The sequence below is a fragment of the Panicum virgatum genome, chromosome 3N, assembly GCF_016808335.1.
Source record: "Panicum virgatum strain AP13 chromosome 3N, P.virgatum_v5, whole genome shotgun sequence".
Taxonomy (NCBI): domain Eukaryota; kingdom Viridiplantae; phylum Streptophyta; class Magnoliopsida; order Poales; family Poaceae; genus Panicum; species Panicum virgatum.
In genome coordinates this window covers 55,942,699-55,966,801 of record NC_053147.1, presented here as the reverse complement: position 1 = coordinate 55,966,801, position 24,103 = coordinate 55,942,699, and positions in this window count along the sequence as shown.

Sequence of the window (24,103 nt, the reverse complement as noted above, 5' to 3'; positions counted from 1 at the left end):
CCATCTAATCTAACGGATCTATCCTAACATGAAGCGTTGATTGCATATAAAGGGTAAACCTTTGATAGATATGAGTGATGTACAAAGGTTGATCTCATCCATGAACATCGGTAAGGATAAAGCATGACCGAAGGCATGACTAAACCGATCGCTCGCATTCTAGTTGTAGTTCTAGCTAAACGAGTAAGCACAAGATGCATCTCATCCAAAGCCTCTTTAAACCAAAACCTCCAATCCAACCCCTCGGGAACCCCCCTACTCAAGCCACGCCCTGTCACAACACTCCCTTTGGACAAGGGCACCCAGAAGCACGCTAGTGTCGAACCCCCCTGGGTAGATCCGATATGAACTCCTAGCCACCATAGCTACAAGAACACCCCACGCAATCTATCTCGAGAATAGATCTAGGAATAAGCGCACCCAAGGCAAGAACGAAATCAAAGAGGAGAGACATGATTGCTGAATAGATCGGATGACATGAGGACATTACTCACATAATAGATTCGTTTGGATCGTCACCACTGCGTATACATGTTGACGCTCCTTAGAGCCCTCAATTATGTACCGCAAGCTCACGGATCGTGTGTAGCTTTTCCCTTAGAGTATTCCATCCAAGGTTTATCAATCCACGGATCGGCAATGAACGACCTAGGGTTTTCCATCTAATCTAACAGATCTATCCTAACATGAAGCATGAATTGCATATAAAGAGTAAACCTATATAAGATGTGAGTGATGTGTATAGGTTGATCTCATCCATGAACAAAGACACAACCAGAGCATAACCAAAGGGGTGACTAAGCCTATCATCTTCTAGTTGCAACTCCGGCCAAAGCGATAACCTAATCTAACTCGTACCATGATAAAGAGTCATCCTACTCAACATTACACGTTCATCCGGCCTTTTCCCTCCCGCATGCTGTCACCACACGAGGATAATACGACCGGCTTCTCATGCACCACAATGATGAATCCGCAAGACAAAGACTAATCACCACGATTAGATCTATTCCTACTAAGAACATATGCTAGCTATCATATGAACGAGAAAGCATGCATCGAAGTGGATCAGAGTAGAGACAAGATTAGATTAACATCACCATTCAGTGTACATATGCCTTGAGGGCATGGCTCCGCAACTCCACCTTGGCACAACCACGCAGGGAGGCCATGGCAGCTAGGGGCGGCCTAAGCCATCTCCTAGGCAACGTCGAGGACTTGCGGCGGCCGTCGTCTCCCTCCTGTCTTTGCCCTAGGTTTTCGTCGAGTTCTGGGTGGATGGATGCCTCGAGTTGAATAAGGTGCGAGCTATTTATAAGCCGAGGAAGCCACCGGTCGAAGGGGAGATCGAACCGCCTCAGAAAAGGGCTGGGCCGGCCGGCCCCATGGGCCTAGGCCGGCCGGCCTACCCCCTTTCGGGCTCGCCTCGATCTTATTTTTCGCGTGCAGACTCCTCGCATCTTCTAGAGTTTATGTCCTTCACGATTGCACCCCTTTTGACGTCGTTATCTTAGAGATATCTTCGAGGAAAGGATAGGATAGGGAATCCTTCCTTAAATCTTCATTTACTTTGCTTAATCCCGAAGTATCTTGATCTCATATTCGTGGGCTTGGTCCTTTGGGCTTGGTCCTTTGCTTAATCCCGAAGTATCTTGATCTCATATTCGTGGGCTTTGGTCCTCCCTTTGGGCTTTGGCCTTCATCTTTCTCCGTGTTAGTGCTCGATCACGGGCCTCGTCATTTCATGCTTCAAAATAGGCCAAAAACCTACAAAAACGAAGTTCCTCCAAAATATATGTGCAAGTGTGAAAATGACCAATAATTAGGCCGGGGTTAGGATGGTTAGTGATTTTGATATTAAATTCATGCCATTATCATGGATAAACAAGGGATAAAGTGGGTACTTAAGGAGCGCCAACAATACACCATTGACGACTCCAACTAGCTCATGAACTCCACCATGGCACAACCACGCAGGGAGGCCTTGGCGGCTAGGGGTGGCCTAAGCCATCTCCTAGATAACTTCGAAGACTTGCGGCGGCCGTCGTCTCCCTCCGGTCTTAGCCCTAGGTTTTCGTCGAGTTCTGGGTGGATGGATACTCCGAGTTGAATAAGGTGCGAGCTATTTATAAGTCGAGGAAGCCACCGGTCGAAGGGGAGGCTGAACCGCCTCGGAAATGGGCTAGGCCGGCTGGCCTACCCTCTTTCGGGCCCGTCTCGGTCTCATCTTTCGTGTGTAGACTCCTCGCATCTTCTAGAGTTTATGTCCTTCACGATTGCACCCCTTTGGACGTCATTATCTTGGAGATATCTTCGAGGAAAAGATGGGATAGGGAATCCTTCCTTAAATCTTCATTTGCTTTGCTTAATCCCGAAGTATCTTGATCTCATCTTCGTGGCTTGGTCCTTTGGGCTCTCTTGGAGGATGGATGTGCGTGAATGGGCTTCGAATCAACATGGGCTTTGGTCCTCCCTTTGGGCTTTGGCCTTCGTCTTTCTCCGTGTTAGCGCTCGATCACGGGCCTCGTCATTTCATGCTCCAAAATAGGACAAAAAACTGCAAAAATGAAGTTCCTCCAAAATATATGTGCAAGTGTGAAAATGACCAATAATTAGGCCGGGGTTAGGACGGTTAGTGATTTTGATATTAAATTCATGCCATTATCAATGATAAACAGGGGATAAAATGGGTACTTAAGGAGCACCAACATTCCCCCCATGCTTAAACCTTGCTCGTCCTCGAGTAAGTCCAGGAGCTTTGCTTATAAAGAAATCAGCGTTGCCCCTCAATGTCCTCTGTACACTTAATCATACATAACAAGACATATTGCGCTCTCAAGTATTTAGCATTTAAGTTCATGTTGTGACCAGTTACTTTTTCATTATGGGAGATAGACTAGCAATTAGAGAACAAGCCACAATAATAGATAAATGCAATGCTCTCAAACTTAAGCGAACTTCAAACCTTTACCTTGTTTCATCGTGAAGAGTTTTCAAAAGAATGCATATCAAATATAAGTGAGGTTCTCTTGCAAAAAATCATGGAAATACTCATCTCATAAAGTCTCTCAAGCCTACATTAGATTGTCTTCAACCTATTCTACTCATATATAAAAGTGGAAGGCTTATGTGGAGCTTGGTAGGTAAAAACAATCCTAGCAAAACATTATATTTGAAATATTGTCAAACTAAGAGAGAGATCTAATGGAATTACCGAGACTAGTCAAAAAGGCCATTGGAAAATAATGTTGGAGAGGGAGAAAGATGAAACACACACATTTAGATAGGTGGACATGTGCAAGTGGCAAATGGATGATCCCGAGACACAAATGAAGTTCTCGTTATCGGATTGCACATGGTTGGAAGATTTGAGTATGGAATAGTTCTTCAAAGTAACTTGGAAAATTAAAGAAGCCAAAAAGAACTAAGGAGCATTTTATTCTTCTCTTTTTTCTTTCATTTTTTCTTTTCTTTTCTCCTTTTTTTCATTTTTCTCTTTCTTTCTCTTTTTTTCTTTCTTTTTACTCCTTAGAACTTTTGATAACATAGAATACTTACCCAGCCATCCCCCCATGCTTGAACGAATGCTCGTCCTCGAGTATGAATAGTGGGAGAACCAACTAGCTAGGGTAAGTATCTCAAATTCACCTTCTTCTTCGTAGAACCTCTTGAATCTCCGGGAGCCTTGTCTCCCAAAACTTTTCTTTATATGGTGCTCTTGATTCTTTTGATTCCGTCGAAATGATAATCCATACTCAAATTGGGTTGTGGTCAAGGAGGTAATCACAAAAAGATATTTTTGGTTTAGGGTGGATATCCAGCGAGGTTTGCAAAATTCCCGAAGTAGAAATTCACAATGCATGGATAAATAGGCTAGCAAAAAGAAGGTTACACAAAAAAAATGAAATGACCAGCTTCTTAGTCTCATACCAAAGAAATCAATCTTAATCCAACTCATCAAAATATAAGTTTGCAATCTAAAAGTTTCATCATGAAAGGATATGTATGTATAGGCTTTGGTAGGTAGAACTTTGCAAGAGATTCACAAATGTAGATAGCATAGGAATTAAGTTTTCAAATTAAACAACACAAGGTGTAAGGTCATCGGTAGACTTAAATCAAGAGCAACATAGAATATGTGGGTCTAGAATTTAGTCATTTAACCTCCACAAATAAAAGAGCCGGTATTTAATCATTTTAATTCCATTTAATTGAGAGCAAAGGGTCAAGTCATATACAACATAGCGTAGGTAAAACAAAGCAGCAACTTTCATCACTTTTCCATAAGCAAGAGCATATAAGAATATCATCGTGGTGAGCTCAAGGTGATGGTGGTTATCATTCATTGAAAACAAAAACAAATCTAGGTTGTACTCCTAGTAGCCATGTTATTATAGAGAGAGATATACAAAGGTTGTATCTATGGTTGAAGGCATATATGTACAAGCATTTAAAAAAAGAGAGAGTTGAGGAAGAATTACCGTCTTTCTCGATGCTCGTAATGAAGTGTAGCGCGGCCTCCCCCATACTTAAGCATTATGGTAAGCATGGAAGAAGAATCATAAGCATCTTGTGGCAACCGTGATTATCTTACTCCATGACATCTTTCTCCCTTGTCCACAAAATCCTCCCCCATGCTTAGCATGATGCTAGGCGTGGAAGGAGAAGATGGACCATCTTGCAATTCTTGAAGTTCTTCCCTCATGTGTATGAATATCATCTTCAATGTGTCTTCACCTTTGTTGCCTCCATTTTCTTCAAATTCTTCTTGTACTAAGTCATGGTCCCAATCCTTGCTTCTCATCATCGTCGCCTCCTTCAATTCCTCGTTGTCCCATTGCTACCTCATCTTCACAAATTTTTCTTTCAATTTCCAGAACAGAACATATACTGAAACATTGCTCCATTGCGAAATGCACGAATTTTTCTTTCCAACGAGTCCTTATTCACCCAAAATTTATTCCGAACAAGTGAGTTATGTCCATTTTATCCCAGCGCTGCAATCTGTTCCGAATTTCAGAACGCGCAGCGTCCAAAGTTTTTGTCATATCTCCTTGTACGGGTCTTCAAATTCATTGATCTTGGATGCATTGGAATGGAAATTTCATGGAGCTTCTGAATATCAACTTTTTCTTGTATGTCTCTGTCCATGTGCAAAATTTGATGAAAATAGTGGGCCTTGCTCTCGAACTTTGGAGATGTTGACAAATTTGATTTCTTCTTTGATCACGAATTCATGGGAACGCTTTGTCATGCCTGCAAAACAATTCAAGTGCACAATCTACCCCCAAGGTGATGGTCAGGAGTAGAAACAAATGCCAACAAACCCACCATTCCTGAGATCTCAATTTGTGTTGTGGCATAGCTAGCTTAGCGAAACTAGTGAGTGTACGTGTGTGCTAGTGTAAATGCAAATGAGAGGAAGGCATATAAACAAAGACAATGTTTACACCTAGTTCTAAACACCATGTTTACAACTAGGTTGCCGAACTTCTCCATAGCCAAAAAGACTTATTTAACCAAGGTCAAAACACCATGTCTATCCCAAGATCAATAGGCCTTAATAGCACAAGAAAAAATAAAGCACATTGCAAAGCTTATAAACCAACCAAATGCAACCTCATAGCTTGGTAACTAAATGATGATGGTCTTCAATCATGTCTAAACACCATGTTTACACAAGATTGCAAAAAGGAAAATGCTCACGTGAAGCATTAACATGGATATGAAAGCTTTCATCAATAAAGTTGAGACCTGGCTAGCAAAATGAGTGCATGAACAATGAAATGGACGCAAAGTGCAAATGAAAATTTAGCAAAAACAAGTGTTAGCGTGGTTGAAAGGACCTTTCGATGTTGTTCCGCAACTAGCTTATTCAAAAACAATTGCTAAGAGTGACAAAAAGCCTTCACGACACTTCATAAGAAGTGAGGCTTTTGTCAATGAAAAGGTTATTTATCGAAAAAGGACCAAGCAACCAAGCTAACAAGGTTTTAGAAATAGGTTTATGGGTTTCCTATATTTTTTTGGCTTAAAACAAAAATTTTGAAGAGAGAGTGTTGGGTATATAAATTCTATCTAAGGTGGTTTCAAAAAAACTAGAGAGAAACAAAAGTTAGATTTTTTTTGAATGAAAAACATACCCTATGGTTTTGGGATTGCTCTATGAGTGGTTTTTCTAAGGGTTTTAGGATCTCAAAAGCGAGGCTAGTCAATTGTTTTTAGAAAAAGTTTTTTTTATGCAACATGCAATGCAATGCAAGGGTGAGACGAACAACAAGTTATGCAATTCAACACGGGGTGGGTGAACAAAATGACATGGCATGATGAGGTGGTCTAAAACAAAACAAAAAGTTAGTCTAAGTTAACTAGCCACAAGTTTAGAATCAAAGGGTGGTGCAATGCTTCATAAATCTCTCTAAAAAGACACAAAGAAAAAGACTCAAAAACACTAATAGGGACACAAAAAGGTCTACAAGTTTCCCAAGATCAAATAACAAAGTGCTCCCTCAATAACATTTAGAATGAACAACATGAAGTTGTGGTTTTTGTTAGAGCAACGGTACAATGTTACTTGATATTCCGATTAAAGAGTGCAATGTAGACGGTCATATTAATATATATAAATAAAATGAACGGGTTTCCTCCCGCAAAGCGCTTCATTTAAAGTCATAGAGCTTGACTTTCTCACATACCTTCTCATTGATGTGAAGCCATGGTCCTTCGTGCGAGAATCTGAAGTGTCCATGCAGCTTGATGTCGCCTCTTATAATCCATCGTGGTTTGCTTGCAACATCTTCATTTGTCGAAAGTCGACCGCTTGTGTCTTCATTTGCCGATGTCATTGGGGTTCTTCCTCTACTCCAAGCCTCTGAATTTTATCATGTATGCTTGATGAAAGCATCGCCCAAGCTCCCCATCATTGTTGTCATCGTCATCTTCTCTATCTTGTTCTCATCGCGTTGCTCCTGCATCTTCTTTGTGCAATATCTCCTGTATACTCAACAGAACATATACCAAAATATAGATCTATTGAAATGTTTATGAAATTACCTTTCCAATGAGTGGTCATTCATCTTAAACCGAGTCCAAACGAGGGAGTTACGCCCGTTTCACTTTTGGCGCTTCGTGCTGTCCAGAAATTTTCAGAGTGCACAACCTTCAATGTTTTAGCCATACCCGCTTGTAGGAATCTCTGATTGACTTGGTTCTTGCTTCATTGGAACGGGAACTTCGTGGAGCTTTTGAATATCCAAAAATATGCTGCTATTTGCTTCTGAGGTCGAGCTGGACATTGATGAGAACAATATCTTCTTGTGAATTCATCCGAAGATGTCAATGATATCGATCATGTGGTCTTTGGAGCGTAGTGTCATGCGTCCCTAGGCTTCATGGTCATCACCATTGATTCATCAGAAAATATCTTGGCTTCAATGATGTGTCTTCTTCATTGTGCTTGCTTTAACCAAGGTGTCGGGATTGGAAGATGCTCCTGTGCTTCGTGTTGATGATCCGAATGGTTTCCTTCCTTGATAGCATCACTCGATTAGAAGTATATCGAGCATCTCACTGGAGAAGATAGGTGGTGTCGTGGTTCTTCTAATATTGTTGCCTCCAGCTTTGGTTAACTTCAAATCATCATCTTTTGCGTACACAGCCTTCCAATCATCCTTTGACATCATCATCACCTTCTTCGTCGGTTGCTAATGCCTCTGTCCTCGTTGAATTCACCATCCTCCAGTGCCGAACATGTACCAAACTTCTCCTCCATTGCAAGGTGCATAAAATTATGTTTCCAACAAGTGGTTATTCACCCCAATTAGACTCCGGATAAAGAAGTTATGCTCGTTTTATTACGGCGCTGCAATCTGTCCAGAGGAATTTCAGGACACGCAGCGTTGAAATATTTTATCATAACTCTTCACACCGATCTCCAAAGCTGATGGTTCTTGATCCGTAGGAAAGAAGACTTGATGGAGCTTCAAAATAATCTATTATTTTCTCATGGTACTTCTCTGATGTCGGACGAAAAACTCATCACAATAGTAACACTTCATAGATGATGATGATCGCACGATTTTCTTCGCCGGCATGATTCATACCTATTGCTTGAACAAACAATTCTTCCCAAAAACATCAATCTTTAAAATTAATTGACATGGCGGCGTACCTTATTTATCATCTTTTGCTTTGGGGAGTGGGGACTCGATAGCGGATGCTGGGCCACTAACAAAAGTTAGCACCTACCACTAAAGAGTGAATCTTGATGTTGTTGCCGTCATGTCGATGTGGACGTTGTCAATGTTCCATGTCGAGGCTCCTCGATCATCTTGTTGCCGATTGTTGAAATTTGTCAAAGTGGATTATGGACTTCTCGAAGTCCAAGTTTGGTGTCTAACTTTTTCCACCTGCTTTCAAGGACACAAACAAGAAAACAAGGGTATATGCAATAATAAAAATTAGGGTTAGTCCAAAAAACTAGATAGATCGCCCTAGGGTTCGAGTTGACGATCCCTGGCAACGGCGCCAGAAAAGCTTGTTGACGCACCTTAGTGCCCCAATTTATATACTGCAAGCGCACGGGATCGTGTAGCTTTTCCCTTAGAGTATTCCCCCAATGTTTATCAATCCGTGGATCGACAATGAACTTACTAGGGTTTTCCATCTAATCTAACGGATCTATCCTAACATGAAGCATTGATTGCATATAAAGGGTAAACCTTTGATAGATATGAGTGATGTACAAAAGTTGATCTCATCCATGAACATCGGTAAGGATAAAGCATGACCGAAGGCACGACTAAACCGATCGCTCGCATTCTAGTTGTAGTTCTAGCTAAACGAGTAAGCACAACATGCATCTCATCCAAAGCCTCTTTAAACTAAAACCTCTAATCCAACCCCTCGGGAACCCCCCTACTCAGGCCACGCCCTGTCACGACACTCCCTTTGGACAAGGGCACCCAGAAGCATGCTAGTGTCGAACCCCCTGGGTAGATCCGGTATGAACTCCTAGCCACCATAGCTACAAGAACACCCCACGCAATCTATCTCGAGAATAGATCTAGGAATAAGCGCACCCAAGGCAAGAATGAAATCAAAGAGGAGAGACATGATCACTGAATAGATCGGATGACATGAAGACATTACTCACATAATAGATTCGTTTGGATCGTCACCACCGCGTATACACCATTGACGACTCTAACTAGCTCATGAACTCCTCCATGGCACAACCATGCAGGGAGGCCATGGCGGCTAGGGGTGGCCTAAGCCATCTCCTAGACAACTTCGAAGACTTGCGGCGGCCATCGTCTCCCTACAATCTTAGCCCTAGGTTTTCATCGAGTTCTGGGTGGATGGATGCTCCGAGTTGAATAAGGTGTGAGCTATTTATAAGTCAAGGAAGCCACCGGTTGAAGGGGAGGCAGAACCGCCTCGGAAACGGGCTAGGCCGGCCGGCCCCATGGGCCTAGGCTGGCCGGCCTACCCTCTTTCGGGCCCGCCTTTGTCTCATCTTTCGCGTGTAGACTCCTCGCGTCTTCTAGAGTTTATGTCCTTCACGATTGCACCCCTTTGGACGTCGTTATCTTGGAGATATCTTCGACGAAAGGATAGGATAGGGAATCCTTCCTTAAATCTTCATTTGCTTTGCTTAATCCCGAAGTATCTTGATCTCATCTTCGTGGGCTTGGTCCTTTGGGCTCTCTTGGAGGATGGATGTACGTGAATGGCCTTCGAATCAACATGGGCTTTGGTCCTCCCTTTGGGCTTTGGCCTTCGCCTTTCTCTGTGTTAGCGCTCGATCACGGGCCTCGTCATTTCATGCTCCAAAATAGGCCAAAAAACTGCAAAAACGAAGTTCCTCCAAAATATATGTGCAAGTGTGAAAATGACCAATAATTAGGCCGGGGTTAGGACGGTTAGTGATTTTGATATTAAATTCATGCCATTATCAAGGATAAACAGGGGATAAAATGGGTACTTAAGGAGCGCCAACAATGACGCAATTGATTCCAGTTGCACTTAGAGGTATTCTACCAGCTAATGTTCGAGCAACAATTATAAATCTATGCGCATTTCTCAACACAATTTCTCAGAAGGCAATCGATCCATCGAGTTTAAGCAGGCTACAAGAGGATGTTGTCCAAAGTTTAGTCAGTCTTGAAATGATATTTCCTCCATCATTCTTCAATATTATGACGCATCTTCTAGTTCACCATGTCAAAGAGATTGGTATTCTCGGTCATGTTTTCCTTCATAATATGTCCCCTTTTGAACGATACTTTGCAGTCCTAAAGAAATACATTCGTAATCGGGCTCGTCCAGAAGGAAGCATTGCGAAGAGTTACGTCACAGAGGAGGTCATTGAGTTTTGTGTTGACTATGTGGAAGAACTCTGCCCAATTGGGATTCCAGTATCACGTCATGAGGGGTGGCTGATTGGAAAGGGCACACTTGGAAGAAAATCAGTAAATGCCACAGATCATGCCACGTTGAGCAAAGCACCTCTCACAGTTCTACAACAATCAGTCTTGGTGGCTCCATACATGCAGGAGCACATGCAAATTGTACGAAGCATATACTCTTTGAAGTCTAAGACATGGATTACAAAACATCATAACGATACATTCGCCACCTGGTTGCAGAAGGAAGTCATGGCCAACGATCAAATTCATGAGCAGCTAGCTTGGCTGGCCAAGGGTCCGGCAAACTCAATCCTGATGTATCAAGGATATGAAATTAATGGTTACACATTTTATACAAGAGCCCAAGATAACAAGAGCACCAATCAAAATATTAGTGTCCGTATAGATGCCACCGACTCTAGTGGCCAAACAAACTCATATTTTGGTTACATTGAAGAGATCTGGGAACTCGACTATGGGCCGTTGAAGATACCTCGATTTCGTTGTCAATGGGTTAAACTCACAGGAAAAGGTGTCGATATCGACGAGTACGGAATGACAACGGTAGACCTCAAAGAGCTTGGCTATCGAGACGAACCATTCGTCCTAGCTAAAGATGTCACTCAAGTTTTCTATGTGCAGGACATGTCTAGCAAACCGAGAAAGGACAAGTCCAGGAATAAATCAAGTTTTGTAGCTGGCGGAGATGAGCCAAAGCGCCATATTGTTCTGGCAGGAAAAAGAAAAATTGTGGGAGTCGACGATGTCACAGATGAAGAAGAATACAATAAGGTTGAAGATATGACTCCGTTTGTAGTGGAGGTTGACACAAGTATTCTTTTAGCCGAAGAGGAGGCTCCGTACGCATGTAATGATCATAATGAATGGACGATTGTAAAGCAAACCATCATTAATACTCTCTTAGTTGAATGATTATGTCTTGTAATATTTTCTGTGAACATTATCATATTTCTTATGGAATGAATTGATTTATTGGGCAACTAAATGATTTAATATTCAATTATTTGATTTATTATGATTTATTATGCAATTAAAATGCTTAGTTATGCACCTAAATGATTTATCATGTAGTAATTAGAATTATTGTGCATTTAAATGATTTATTATGCAATTATAATAACTAGTTATGCACCTAAATGATTTATTATGTAGTAATTAAAATTATTGTGCATTAAAAAGATTTATTATTCAATTAACTAATTTATTAGACGATTAAATGATTTATTAGGCTATTAAATGATTTATTAGGCAATTAATGTAATTATTTGATTTGAACATTATCATATTTATTGGGCAATTAACTGATTTACTAGGTATTTATCAGATTTATTATTTAATTAACTAATTTATTGGATGATTAAATGATTTATTAGGCTATTAATGTAATTATTAGGCAATTAACTTATTTACTAGGCATTATATGATTTATTAGGTACAATATTTTTTTCGAATATCATGAAGCAATATTTGATTTATTGAGCAATTAACAAATTTATTAGGCAACTAACAGATTTATTAGAGAAACAGAAAAGGGAATATAAAAGAAACAGTAAAGCCTTAGGTACCGGTTCGAAATATGAACCGGTACCTAAGGCTGCCTAGTCCCAAAAAAAGGGGGGGTTGAGAAGTTATGAACCGTGGCCGCGGCAAACAAAATTTCTAGAGTTACCATTGCGCTATCGAGTAATTTCAGTTAGATCGTCGCCAACAAGCGGGAAAAGCAAATGTCGTGGAAGCCTTAGGCATCGGTTTTCGTTCCCCACCCGGTGCCAAATGGGAATTTCAGTTCCCGCCCGTTGGGCACCTAAGGCACCAGGTGGGAGGTCACCCGGTACCTAAGGCATTCCTTAGGCAACGGTTGGATACCCAACCGGTACCTAAGGCTGCCTTAGGTACCGGGTGACTTTATAACTCGGTGCCAAAGACTTCCACCATATAAGCACCGGCCCTCTCCATCTTCCTCCACTCGCTGCCGCCCTCCGCCGCCTCGACCTCCACCGCCGCTGCGCCGCCGCCCCACGTTGACGCTCCTCGCTCCCGAGCACCGCTCCCGTGCGCCGTCGCCGTCAACGCTCCTCGATCTGCAGCTCTGCGCCGCCGCCACCGAGCACCGCTCCCGTGCGCCGCCGCCGTCGATCCGCCGCCCCACCGTGCCTCTTCGCCGCCCGTTCATCACCGGAGCTAGGTGAGGTGGTGAGGAAGCCACATACCCCCATTCCCCTCTCTCTCTGTCGCTCTATCTCGCCGGTGATTCCTCGCCGAAGCCGCGGCTCCGCCGCCTCGCCGCCGAGCAGCCACCTCCGGCCACCGCCGCACCTCCTGGACCCCCTAGCCGCATTCCCCGTCGCCCCCTCTCCCTCCCCGGCCTAACCCCGCCACGAACCGAGCCCCAGAGCACCGTTTTCGGTGTACTCCGGCGGTCCGCCGCCACCTCTGCTCGCCGCCGGCGCAAAGCGCCACCGGCGCAAAGCGCCGCCCGCCCGAGCCGCCGGCTCCGCCTAGCGCCAAGCCGCCGTCCGCCTGAGCCTTCGCCCGAGCAGAGCCGAGCCACAGCTGAGCCAGCAGCCGCGTCTCAAGCCGCCCCCACCCTTTTTCAGCCATTAGATCGAGATACAACGGATCGGATCTGTTAGATCCGAGCCGAACCAGAGCCGCCCAGGTGCTTTTGCTAAAGAGACCCTGAGTTTCTTCAAAATTAACCCGCAGTCCTTCCTAGTTCAAAAGAAATTCCAGAGAGGCCCTTTCTAGATTTTTCTTGCAAATACACCCCTAGAATCTTATTTTAGCCATATCATTCACATTTTGACTCCGATTTTAGCGATTCTTGCGCTCATGCGATCCTTTCATCGTGCTCTACATCTTTTTCAACTTTTCCAGTACTGTTTTTGTATTGTTTCTTATTTGTATTGTTTTTTGCTCATGTCTGATCGTGTAGACGACATGCCGTTCGAGTGTGATCTTTCGAGGTGAGATAATTTTTTTCTAAACCCATTAATGGACTTTCTATTATTAGTATTATGTATAGTGTACAATGTTTTCATTATATATAGTGTATAATTTAGTTATAGAATTTAGTTATTAGATAGACTTTATTTAATCATGTATTTAAATAGAGAGTGAATAATGCTTGTATTTATGTATTTATCATGTATTTCTGTAACTCATGTATTTATCATGTAACTCATGTATTTATCATGTAACTCATGTATTTATCATGTAACTCGTGTATTTTTGTAACTCATGCATGTATTTATGTATTATGAATTCTTCATTCTTAATTATGAAATCAAACACGATGCTCTCTCCTTCTTAACGACTTCTTAACGGCGATCGGTCTCTCGCTAACTCTCGTTGTCTCCTTGTCCCCGACGCTCTCTCGCTGTCTCCCCACCGGCGCTCTCTCGCTGTCTCCTCACCGATGCTCGGTCTCTCGCTCACACACATGCACACACACACACACACACTGACTCACACACACACACTCACTAACTCTCTCTCTTTCTCGGTCCCACTAACACATAAACACACACACACACTCTCTCTCTCCCTCTAACATACATACACTCTCTCTCTCACACACACTCTCTCTCTCTTTCAAACACGCATATTCGTTCAAAGAATTGAATTCTCCTGCTTCATTTAAGGATGGACACATACTCTAACACATTTTTACGGTTTCAGTTAAGGATGGACCCCTTCGGTGATGACGAGGTTGCCAAGCAATACATGTTGGACGCAATAAACGAAGATACGAGGGCCAACACCACCCAGCCAATCGCTGAAGAAGATGCTCGGATAGCTGATTCATTCCTGAATATGTCTGGAGATTCCGATCAAGAAGATGATGACTTTGCGCCGCCGCCTAATCAACAGCAGCATGTTCCAGTACGAATCTTAAAACTATATGCATGGTGACTTCAGTAGATTAGTTTTGCAATTAACATATCTTTTCTGTAATTTAGTCGACCTCCGCATCCACTTCGTTGAGCCAGTCAAAAGGGAGACGCTGGCCAACCAAGAAAATGGAGGGAAGACATGTCATCACAGAAGTGGACGGAAAGGGCTGTCCAAGTGCTCCAGAGGCTGCTAGCACATAATTTGTCAACCAATGTGGGGTTATTGTTCGGGCATGAATTCCGATCACCACAAGACTATGGAAAACGAGCAAACCCAAAGAACAGCAACACGCCGTGCCTGCACATCAGAAGGAAATGCTATGGGCAGAACTCAAGGATATGTTCACTCTTCCTGAAGGAGTTGACCAAGAACTTGTGAAGAAATGTGCCTTGAAAAAGATGGCCCTTGCCTTTGCAACTTTCAAGAAGAAGTTGTACATCAATTACATCAAGAAGGATAAGGAGCCGAACTGGGATGATCTTCCTCAGGTTAAACCATACTGGGAGGAGTTCAAACAATACAAACTATCAGAGGAAGCCCAAGAAAAATCTGAACAGGCCAAGGTGAATGCAGCAAATAAGAAGTACAGCCACCACCTTGGGGCTGCCGGGTACAAGAAGTCAGTAATAAAATGGCAGAAGATGGAGCAGGACCTTATGGATAGAGGCATCAGGCCGACGACTTGGGATTGGCCGGATAGATCCAAGTGGTGGTTATTTGCTAATGGCGTGACACTAAACCAGTTGGATGGAAGTTTGGTCATGCCCGAGCATATGCAAGAAGTGTCCCGCGATCTAGTCGCTGCAATAGATGAGACCCAACAAGAAACATTCCAGACTCAAAGGGAGAATGATGAGCTGACAAGGGCATTAAAGAATCCGGAACACCCTGGACGAGCCCGCGGCATCAGCGTGGTCCCATGGAAAGTTGCTTGGGCCGGAGATTCCTCTTACAAGACTCACCGAAAGAGCAAAACCGAACAGGAAGATAAACTTCGTGCCATGCAAGAAGAGATGACTAGGAAGGTTGCGTCCTTGGAATCTCAGATGGACGCCAGGGTCAATAAGGCAGTGCAGCTAGCTCAGAGCCAAAGGGGCACTGCTGGGTCGCACCCGGATGTTGTGATAAGCCCAGTCTCTCAGTGACGCAGCAGCTGTGCATCCATAGCGGCGCCCGACGTACAAGCAGAACAGTAACCCCAGATTGTGCCAACGGCGGTAGATGACCAGAGGTATCCAGTGGACGATGTCACCATGCCGATACCGTGCGATCTTCATAAGCGAGCAAGAAATATATCCATTCATGTCACATACGGGTCAGCCCTGCCCCTGAATCCTTCTACTACAATTCATGGAAGGCCGATACCCCCTAGCTACACCTCTGTCACAGTCGAGCAGATACTTGGAAACAATGAGGATCTTGAGCTCGACTTCGTTGGAGGGGATGGAGAGAAGACATTGGGAGACGCACTACACGGGGTCGTTATATGGCGCAAGGCCAACATCAAACTTACTGCAAGCACAACAGCTCCCGTGCAGACCGATCACCTATCTCCGCGGTCTCCCTCACCGCCGTCCCCACAACCACTTCCTTCACCACCGACTCCGCCAGCGCAAAGGGCCACGAGTACTCCAACTCATCCTGACCCAGAAAAAGGAAAGAAAAAGACAGCATCCCTCCCAGCGGCTGGACCCTCAAAGAAGAAGTAGAAAACGGTCGAAAGAAAATTAACCTACGAGAAAACCGCTGAGGAGTTGGAAGAGGAGACTGCTCGATATATAAAAGATCAATTGAAGCCTAAAGTCCCCCACCGAGGGAAAAGGTACCTCTAGAACTAGGGAAAAAGCTTCTCGCAAACCTAGACAACCCACCAAAACCGAAAAGCTTACCCTCGGACTATGATCGTACTCTGACAAAAGCACACAAGATGAGAAATCTGAAGAAAAAATATGGCAAGACCATTCCTCAGCTTGGCACACAACAAAAAGGACTCGAGCCCCTCCGGGTGCCAGGGTTGCCACTCCTACACCCGAAGGACGTACAACTCCAGACGGACCTACAGGCCGCGATATTTCTTTCTGAAACTGGATTAATGCTAGAGGAGGCAACGGGGCAAGTGGAGGCGGAAATCCCTGTCGCTCCCGTTCTTACTCCATTCCAGCACGGAAAACCTTTTGTCACTGAGGAAGAGGAGAAAAGTCTAGGCACGCAGATGTTCAATTTGCATAGATGGTACCTGCGAATGTCAAATGACGAAGGGAAAATGTTTGGAGTCAAGTATCGTGACCATGATTTCTTCCGCGGGGAGGACGACTTTTGGGTGTACTTCGAAAATTTATATCACATTTACCATCGACAAGCCCTCAACGCCTCTATCATCACCATTTGGGTTTTGTAAGTATCACTTACCTCTACATTAATACTTTTTGTTAACAAGAACATAATTATATGTGTGCATTATAAAATTTCTATTGTATCGTTTAGACAGGAGACCCAAAGAAGCCGAAAACATGGATGGCACCATCGGATCGGCTTCATGTCTCCTTTGCTAGTCAACCAGAAAGTGCTCAACGAAAATTACAAGGAAACATGCCAAAACATGTACGATTCGTTGACTAGGCAAAATTACAAATCCTATATATTCATATCATACAACTTTGGGTAAGCCTTGGTCGACTCAATCCTCTGTTATATTACTAAATAAATACTAAGTCGTCTAATGCATGTATGTATATATCCTATCTATATCTGCAGTTATCATTGGATTTTACTCATACTTTCCGTAGAGACCGGCAATCTTATAGTCTTTGACTCAATGAGAAATTCAAAGTCCGCAATCAAACATATCCTAGACCCCTTGAACAGGTAAGTTCAGTTTGCACAATCAAATCTTTTTTCTATTAATAACAATTCCTGAATATCAAACTTAACTTGGAGCGCAGGGTTTCGAAAAAATTTGTGAAAAATAACAAAGGACATGGTCAATGGAGGCCCGAACTGAACATTAACATGGATTATCCGGTATGTTGATTCATAAAGATTTGTCTAGTTAAGTATATAATCCCAAATTGTTCTAAATAGAGTAATTTATTTGTTTCTCCTTAAGTGTGCGAGACAACAACAAGGAACTGATTGGTGCGGGTACTACGTATGCGACTACTTGCACATCATGACTCCATCCGGGAAGGCTACTGATGAAGACACGAGAGTACGTCCAAACCGTTCACTAGTACATTTTCATAATTGTACTAACGCACATGATGTTAATCCTTTTTTCCTAAATGATAGATGTCTCAAATGGGGGATGAATGTTACTCTACTGATCGGATCAACGCCGTGTGCGAGCAGCTCGCCGGATTCATTTTGAACAAGATCTTGGATCCTAGAGGCGAGTTCTACCATGATGGTCACATCCATAGAGGACTTCCATCGACCTCCTGAGGGGACCTGTAGTTGGACTGCAAACATGACTTGTACATTTGTAAATATTTTTAAACGTTATGCCTTGATGTTTGTAAATTTGTAAACATATTAGTTCATCTAATTAGCTTAATTATATGCTCACATTTCACTTTTAGTTAGTTTCAAATATTCTCTAAAAATGAACACGAACGACCAATGAACATATAGTACTGTAGAGCTTGAGTGCGTTTAGCAATTACAAAAGAATAAACTATAAAAAATATAACAAACAAAACTGGATTTGGGAAAAAAAGGAAAAGGCCACTGGCACCAGTTGGAAATACCAACCGGTACCAAAGGGGCTGCCACCTTGCGTCAGCATGGCAGCCTCTTTGGTACCGGTTGGTCTTTCCAACCGGTACCAATGGAAGCCTAAGGCACCGGTTGAAAAACCCAGTGTCTTAAGGCAAGACCATTGGTCTCGGTTTGCGGGAACCGGTTGGAAAACTGGTGCTTAAGGCCTTTTCCAACCGGTTCCCATAGCCTATTTTCCAGTAGTGAAAGTTCAGCGTCAAGAGGGACAAGGATGTGCTTAGTACAACCATTGGGACCAAAGAGCACGGAGGCCGCATCAGAGGCATGTCCTCAAAGTTGACCTTTAGGGATGGATTTGAGGAGGACCGCTCTACCTACAAGAGGCATGACCGCTACAAGGAAGAGATGATACAAGCGGCTGAGAAAGCAGCGGAATTAAAGTTTAAGGAAATGTTTGCACAATTAGAAGAGCAGCAATCAGGGCAAATATGGATGAATCCGTTGCAATTGGGGCTGCAGTAATCCGGCCAGATGGTGATGATGCCCCCTCTGGTAGTGGCCCCAGCGAATACGGCCTGTGCTCAGAGCAGTGTTGCCTCAACCACAGGACAACCATATTCGGTTGATTGCATCACAAATACTACTCCATGCATGCTGCTCTATCCAATAGGCAGAGCTGGAAAGACGAGGGAAGTTGCCAAGGCGCACGTGGATCCTGTGGCGGTTTTATTTGATGGAAAACCAATCCCGCCCCTATATGCATGCGTGCGAGTGCAGGAGCTACTGAAAACAAGCTACAAGGACAACGAGATAGACATCCTTACTTCGGATGGGAGGACCATGCTTGGAGAGTGCATTGGCGTCACCATTCTGTGGCACAAACGTGATATCGTACTGCTTGTTTCACCAGAAGGGCCGGCACATCAGACTCGACTGGCTCTAGATTATGTAGCGGCGGCCCCGTCACCACGAGCTACAGCATCGCCGCCACCGGCTGCAGCCTCGCCGCCACCGGCTCCAGCTTCACCGTCCCCAGCAGCTCAAGCTTTACCGCCCCCAGCAGCTCAAGCTTCACCGCCACTAGCAGCTCCACCTTCACCGGCCCCTGCAGCTCAATCATCACCACCACGACCGCACACGGCACCGGCTCACCAACCACAACAACAACAACAACAACAAATACTTGGGTTCCCTGTCCACCGAGTTATACGGTCATACCAGAAGGAGGACTCAGATATTGCAAATAAATGGCATGCCGCAAACACCAAACAGAGGTTAAAGGAAAAGTCAACGGATAAGGCACGGGAAAAGTCAAAAAATGTTTCAGATTCTAGTGCCACCAGACGACCGGGCGTTTCCGAGCCCCGCACTAACCACGACTTCATTAGGAAAATTAGGGTCGATGACATAGCAAATTTATCGGATTGCCCTAAAAAAATCGAGTATGGTAAAGATTTTCTACCCCACTCTTTGTTGCAAGACTATCCAGGTTTTATGAAAAGGATGCACACTTGGTACAGAAGGGCACGTAGACTTCACCTCACAAGCCTTTGGGCCAGGTACCCTCCGGAAGTTTTCAGATTACGAACTGTGGGTATCACTAATATCGTGTTCGATTTTGAAGACATCCAAGAAATGTTCCGCCTCAAAGAAATTAACATAGAAATGATCAGACTCTGGTGCATGTAAGTGTCACATCCAAATTCATATCTTATATGCAATGGTCTATACTTATATATGCATACATCTCTAATTAGTTGTGATATTTTGTTCTACAGTATGATGCAACGACAAGCGGATAAGGCAGGTAGGAAGGTTGTGTTCCTTGACCCGTTAGCTATTGCTGAGAAGCGCCATAAAGGGCCAATGTTTTGGGACGACGACCACAATGATTTCAAAAACTATAAATCGCGCAAGGAAATTAATGAAGTGCGGAAGCAGGAACATAGAAAAATCATTTCGATAGTTGCTGCGTACATATCGCATCAGTTTCAAGAGTGGCAAGACAGGGATGTCATATGGGCACCATATAACTTTCGGTAAGTGTAGTCTCAATGATTTGGTATAACATGCACTTCCTTCGAATATCTGACTAAGAAATCATATATGATATTTTTGCAGAAATCATTAGATTGTATTTATGATCAAGCCAAAGCAAGGACGTATTCTTGTATTAGACTCCGCTGATTTCGATCCGGATACTTATAAGGAATTCGAGGGCATCCTCAACATGTTAGCAAAATCATTATCCTATACTTCGACTTTATGCTGAATCTTGCATACATAAATAAATACTTATTTCTTTTCTTTTTCTTAAAAAACAGGTCTTATAGGCACTACATGTCCAAAAAATATGGTGATGCGCACACACTATCCATGCCACAAGCAACCTGCAGGTTCTGTGTACTGTGGATACTACGTGTACGAGCATGTGAGGGAGTTCGAGAGGTACACAAAAGATCCCGAACTGGTAAGCATCTACTCTTTGCTAGGATAGATGCATAACTGCATATTGTAAGTATTTGCATATTGTAATTTTGGAATGGATTTCTTATTTTTAGGATCAACGGCCACTCCACAATGGTCCACTCCATGAGCAACAACTTCTTTTTATAGTCGACGATTTATGTCACTTCATTTTGCATGAAGTGGTCCATATAGGTGGAGAATTTGTTCACCCAGAGCATGAATTATCACTCGACCCAAAATATGCAAGCCTCCATCAGTGGGAAAATCAAGAACTTCGGGCCGGCTCTACTAGCGTTTCTCAATGTAAATGATGTTTGTACTCTACGCACTTTTATGATGGATGTAATCTAATGATGTATGTAATGGTACTTTAATATGATTTTATGTTGGATTTGTAATTAGCAATGTTTACGAAATATATTCATCATCGATCAAAAAAATCTGGAATCGAAATAGAATTGGCGGGAAACACAAATAATAAAACAGAAATAGAATTTTGAAAACAATGGTGCAATTGCTTTACAGGTGAAAATGGGCGGAAAATAAAAAATAAAATAATTAAATACAGAGGGAAGTGTATTACAATAAATTGGCAGGAAACAGAAATTTGAATAGAATTCCAAATTTTGGCTTGGCGGGAATTGAATTTCAGGGGCGGCTCATGCTTTGAGCCGCCCCTGTAAAAGGATTTCCAGGGGCGGGTGATGGCGTCAGCCGCCCCTGGAAAAATCGTTTTCAGGGGCCGCCCCTGAAAAAGGCTTTCCAGGGGCGGTTGGTGCCATGGCCCGCCCCTGGAAATTGATTTTTAGGGGCGGGCCCTCTACCCGCCCCTGGAAATTGATTTTCAGGGGCGGGCCCTCTACCCGCCCCTATAAAACTTGATTTCTAGCTGCGGGAGACAGCGACGGGTCGCGCGCCCGCCCCTGAAGATGTCATTCTACGTGTCCCTATAAACATTTTCTATAGTAGTGTTAGTAGAAGATCGATCGATTGATTCTATCCAGCCTTGGTTATATATGAACTTTCTGTGGAATGTATGAATCTAATGAATTATCGAGGAAATATGTAACATGATCCTAGATCATGGAACCCTTTATTGCTGAATCTCTCTGAATTCCTATGCATAAATTGTTATTCTGAAACATTCAGATCCTCACATCGATCAGCAATTTATGTCTTCCACTATTCCTATATATATGTTTAAGTGGAAACGTTCACTACCGGAAACCGCAAATTTTCCGAGTGCCCAATCTTTCCGCGTTTATTAATCTTCTAGCGTCTTCATAGCATTGATAAAAAGCCGTAAGACATGAAACTTATTTGAAAAAAAAAGGAACGTTTGCCACTCCAAAATTTTGTCTGGCACACATTTTGTTTTGGTACAAGCTACTCTGTCAATCTTAAATGGATTTATCCAAGGAAATATTAGACAGATTAGACTTGAAGCAATGACTTATTAGGTGCTGTAATTAAATGTTCATGTGCAAGAAAAATTTAACCGTGCATGCAAAATTTTAAGAAAACCATCTCAATTAAACCATTCTGAGTTTTAAGGAGAATATTTCAACTAATAAGTGACCAACATGCGGAATATTAGTATTCGATAAACAAGGATTGCATTCTGTTTTTTTTTTCTTGAGATTACAGGATTGTATTCCATACCGTCGGATCATCCAATCAAGCAATTTTTGCGGCCACTTGTCCAATTTACCTCAAATGTAATTTGGACACCCTCAAAATATTCTCTCTTGATTTTTTCTATATTGTGGATGTCTTTATGTGATTTTGAGACCTAGGATTGCCACTTGATTTTAATACAATTTTTAATCAAAATTACATTTTAATACCTAGGATTTCAAGATTTACATAACTAGTGGACAATCGTCCACTAGGTCGACGAAATATATATATCGTCCATCGGTTAGACGAAATTGTAACAAATTGTCTACACGGTGAACGAAATACAGGAATTTCATCTATCCATAACACGAAAACTAATTCTGTCTGTCCAGTAGACAAAATTAATTTAAAAATGAAATTTTCAGAAAATTGCGTCAACTTTGCATGGATTTACATGACAAAATTTAGATATTGTCTAATGGTTGGACAAAATTTAGATATTGTCTACTAATATAGTATATTGGATGGACAAAATTTAGATATTGTCTACTGGCTGGACGAAATTTAGGAGATTAAAATTTTTACCAACCTTTACAGTGTGCTCCATATTTTGAATGTATTTTACAATATATAATTTAATATAAACTTCATTTATTTTCTATTTGAAACTGTGTAGACATAATGTTTTGTATATCAATGTGCTGAAACAAGTTCGTCAAATTAGGCAAGAAACATAAATTTCTGGCTTTCCTTAAGATAACAATTACAAAGCAACGCCCCATTACGTCTTTACTACTAAGGTAAATGACACGTGAGATCATTGCTCTTAACTGGGTACTTAAACAACAAAGAACAGTGGCACGTGCAATATGGTAACCGCGTGTTGTATCTAAACCTAACATACCTTAGGGAATGTAAATTGCCAAGATTACATGGTGGTGCAGTGCTTTACTGAGTGCACCAGGGATATTTCCCCTTCCTAATAGCTTCGTGTCCTGCTTTCTTAGCACGGCGGGCCCTCTCTCGCTTCCTCTCCCTGTCAGCTTCACGTTCCTCCGCTTCCTGGCGTTCCACTTCTTCAATCCTCTTCTGGATATCTTCCTGGTCTTTCTTGCACTTCTCCTCCATCTGTTCCTCACGCAGCATTCGTTGCCACCTTTCCGCAGCCCCCTTGCTTCACGTTCAACGTGGTCCTTAGCCTGCTGAGATTGCTCGGTGTCCAACCACTGCATGAAATCACATAGAGGCGGAGTCTTTCCCCAAATCATGTTAAGAATCAGTAACCGGTCTAGAATTGCAAAGCTCTGATAGTGTATTGTAGTACCTTAGGACGGTCCTTGCCGTAATGCTTGGGTGGGTCATACTCATAGTTGTCGCACATGAAGAACCTCATCCCGAAGTCGTCCCCCAAAACCGAGGACTCCATGAGCTTGCACAAGGAACCACAAAAGCACATAGGCACTTGGATTCATTGGGGGACAGTTGCTCTTTGCTTACTCCATGGAATATAGGTGGATCCTGAGGACGACATGCTGTTGAGCTGTGTGGTGCTTCCAGTGTGCAGTTCTATGGTTCCATGAGCTGCCTAATGGCCTTATTTATGGACCCAGTTGGAAGGTACATGGCCTATGTCCATGCACGTCCTGAAAAGAATGCAGTGAGTGATCATAGCCCCACACGGGGCCAAATATATAGGAGTGCTGGAACTGCACTTTTTTATACATAGCCTGCACCGGCCTATTTTTGATAATGACTTGGCACAGTTTAAAGCTGTGACCTTTGTCCTGGACATGTCCCATCAGTCTGAAATGGTTGGGTTGAAACATTGAATGAATAACTCGTAGCTTTTGAACCAACGTACACTGAATGATTCCCCGGCATTCAAACAACATTAAATATATAAAGACAATACACAAACGTACAGAAACCTCTAGGATACTTTCAAGCGGCACACAGACACCACGGACCCG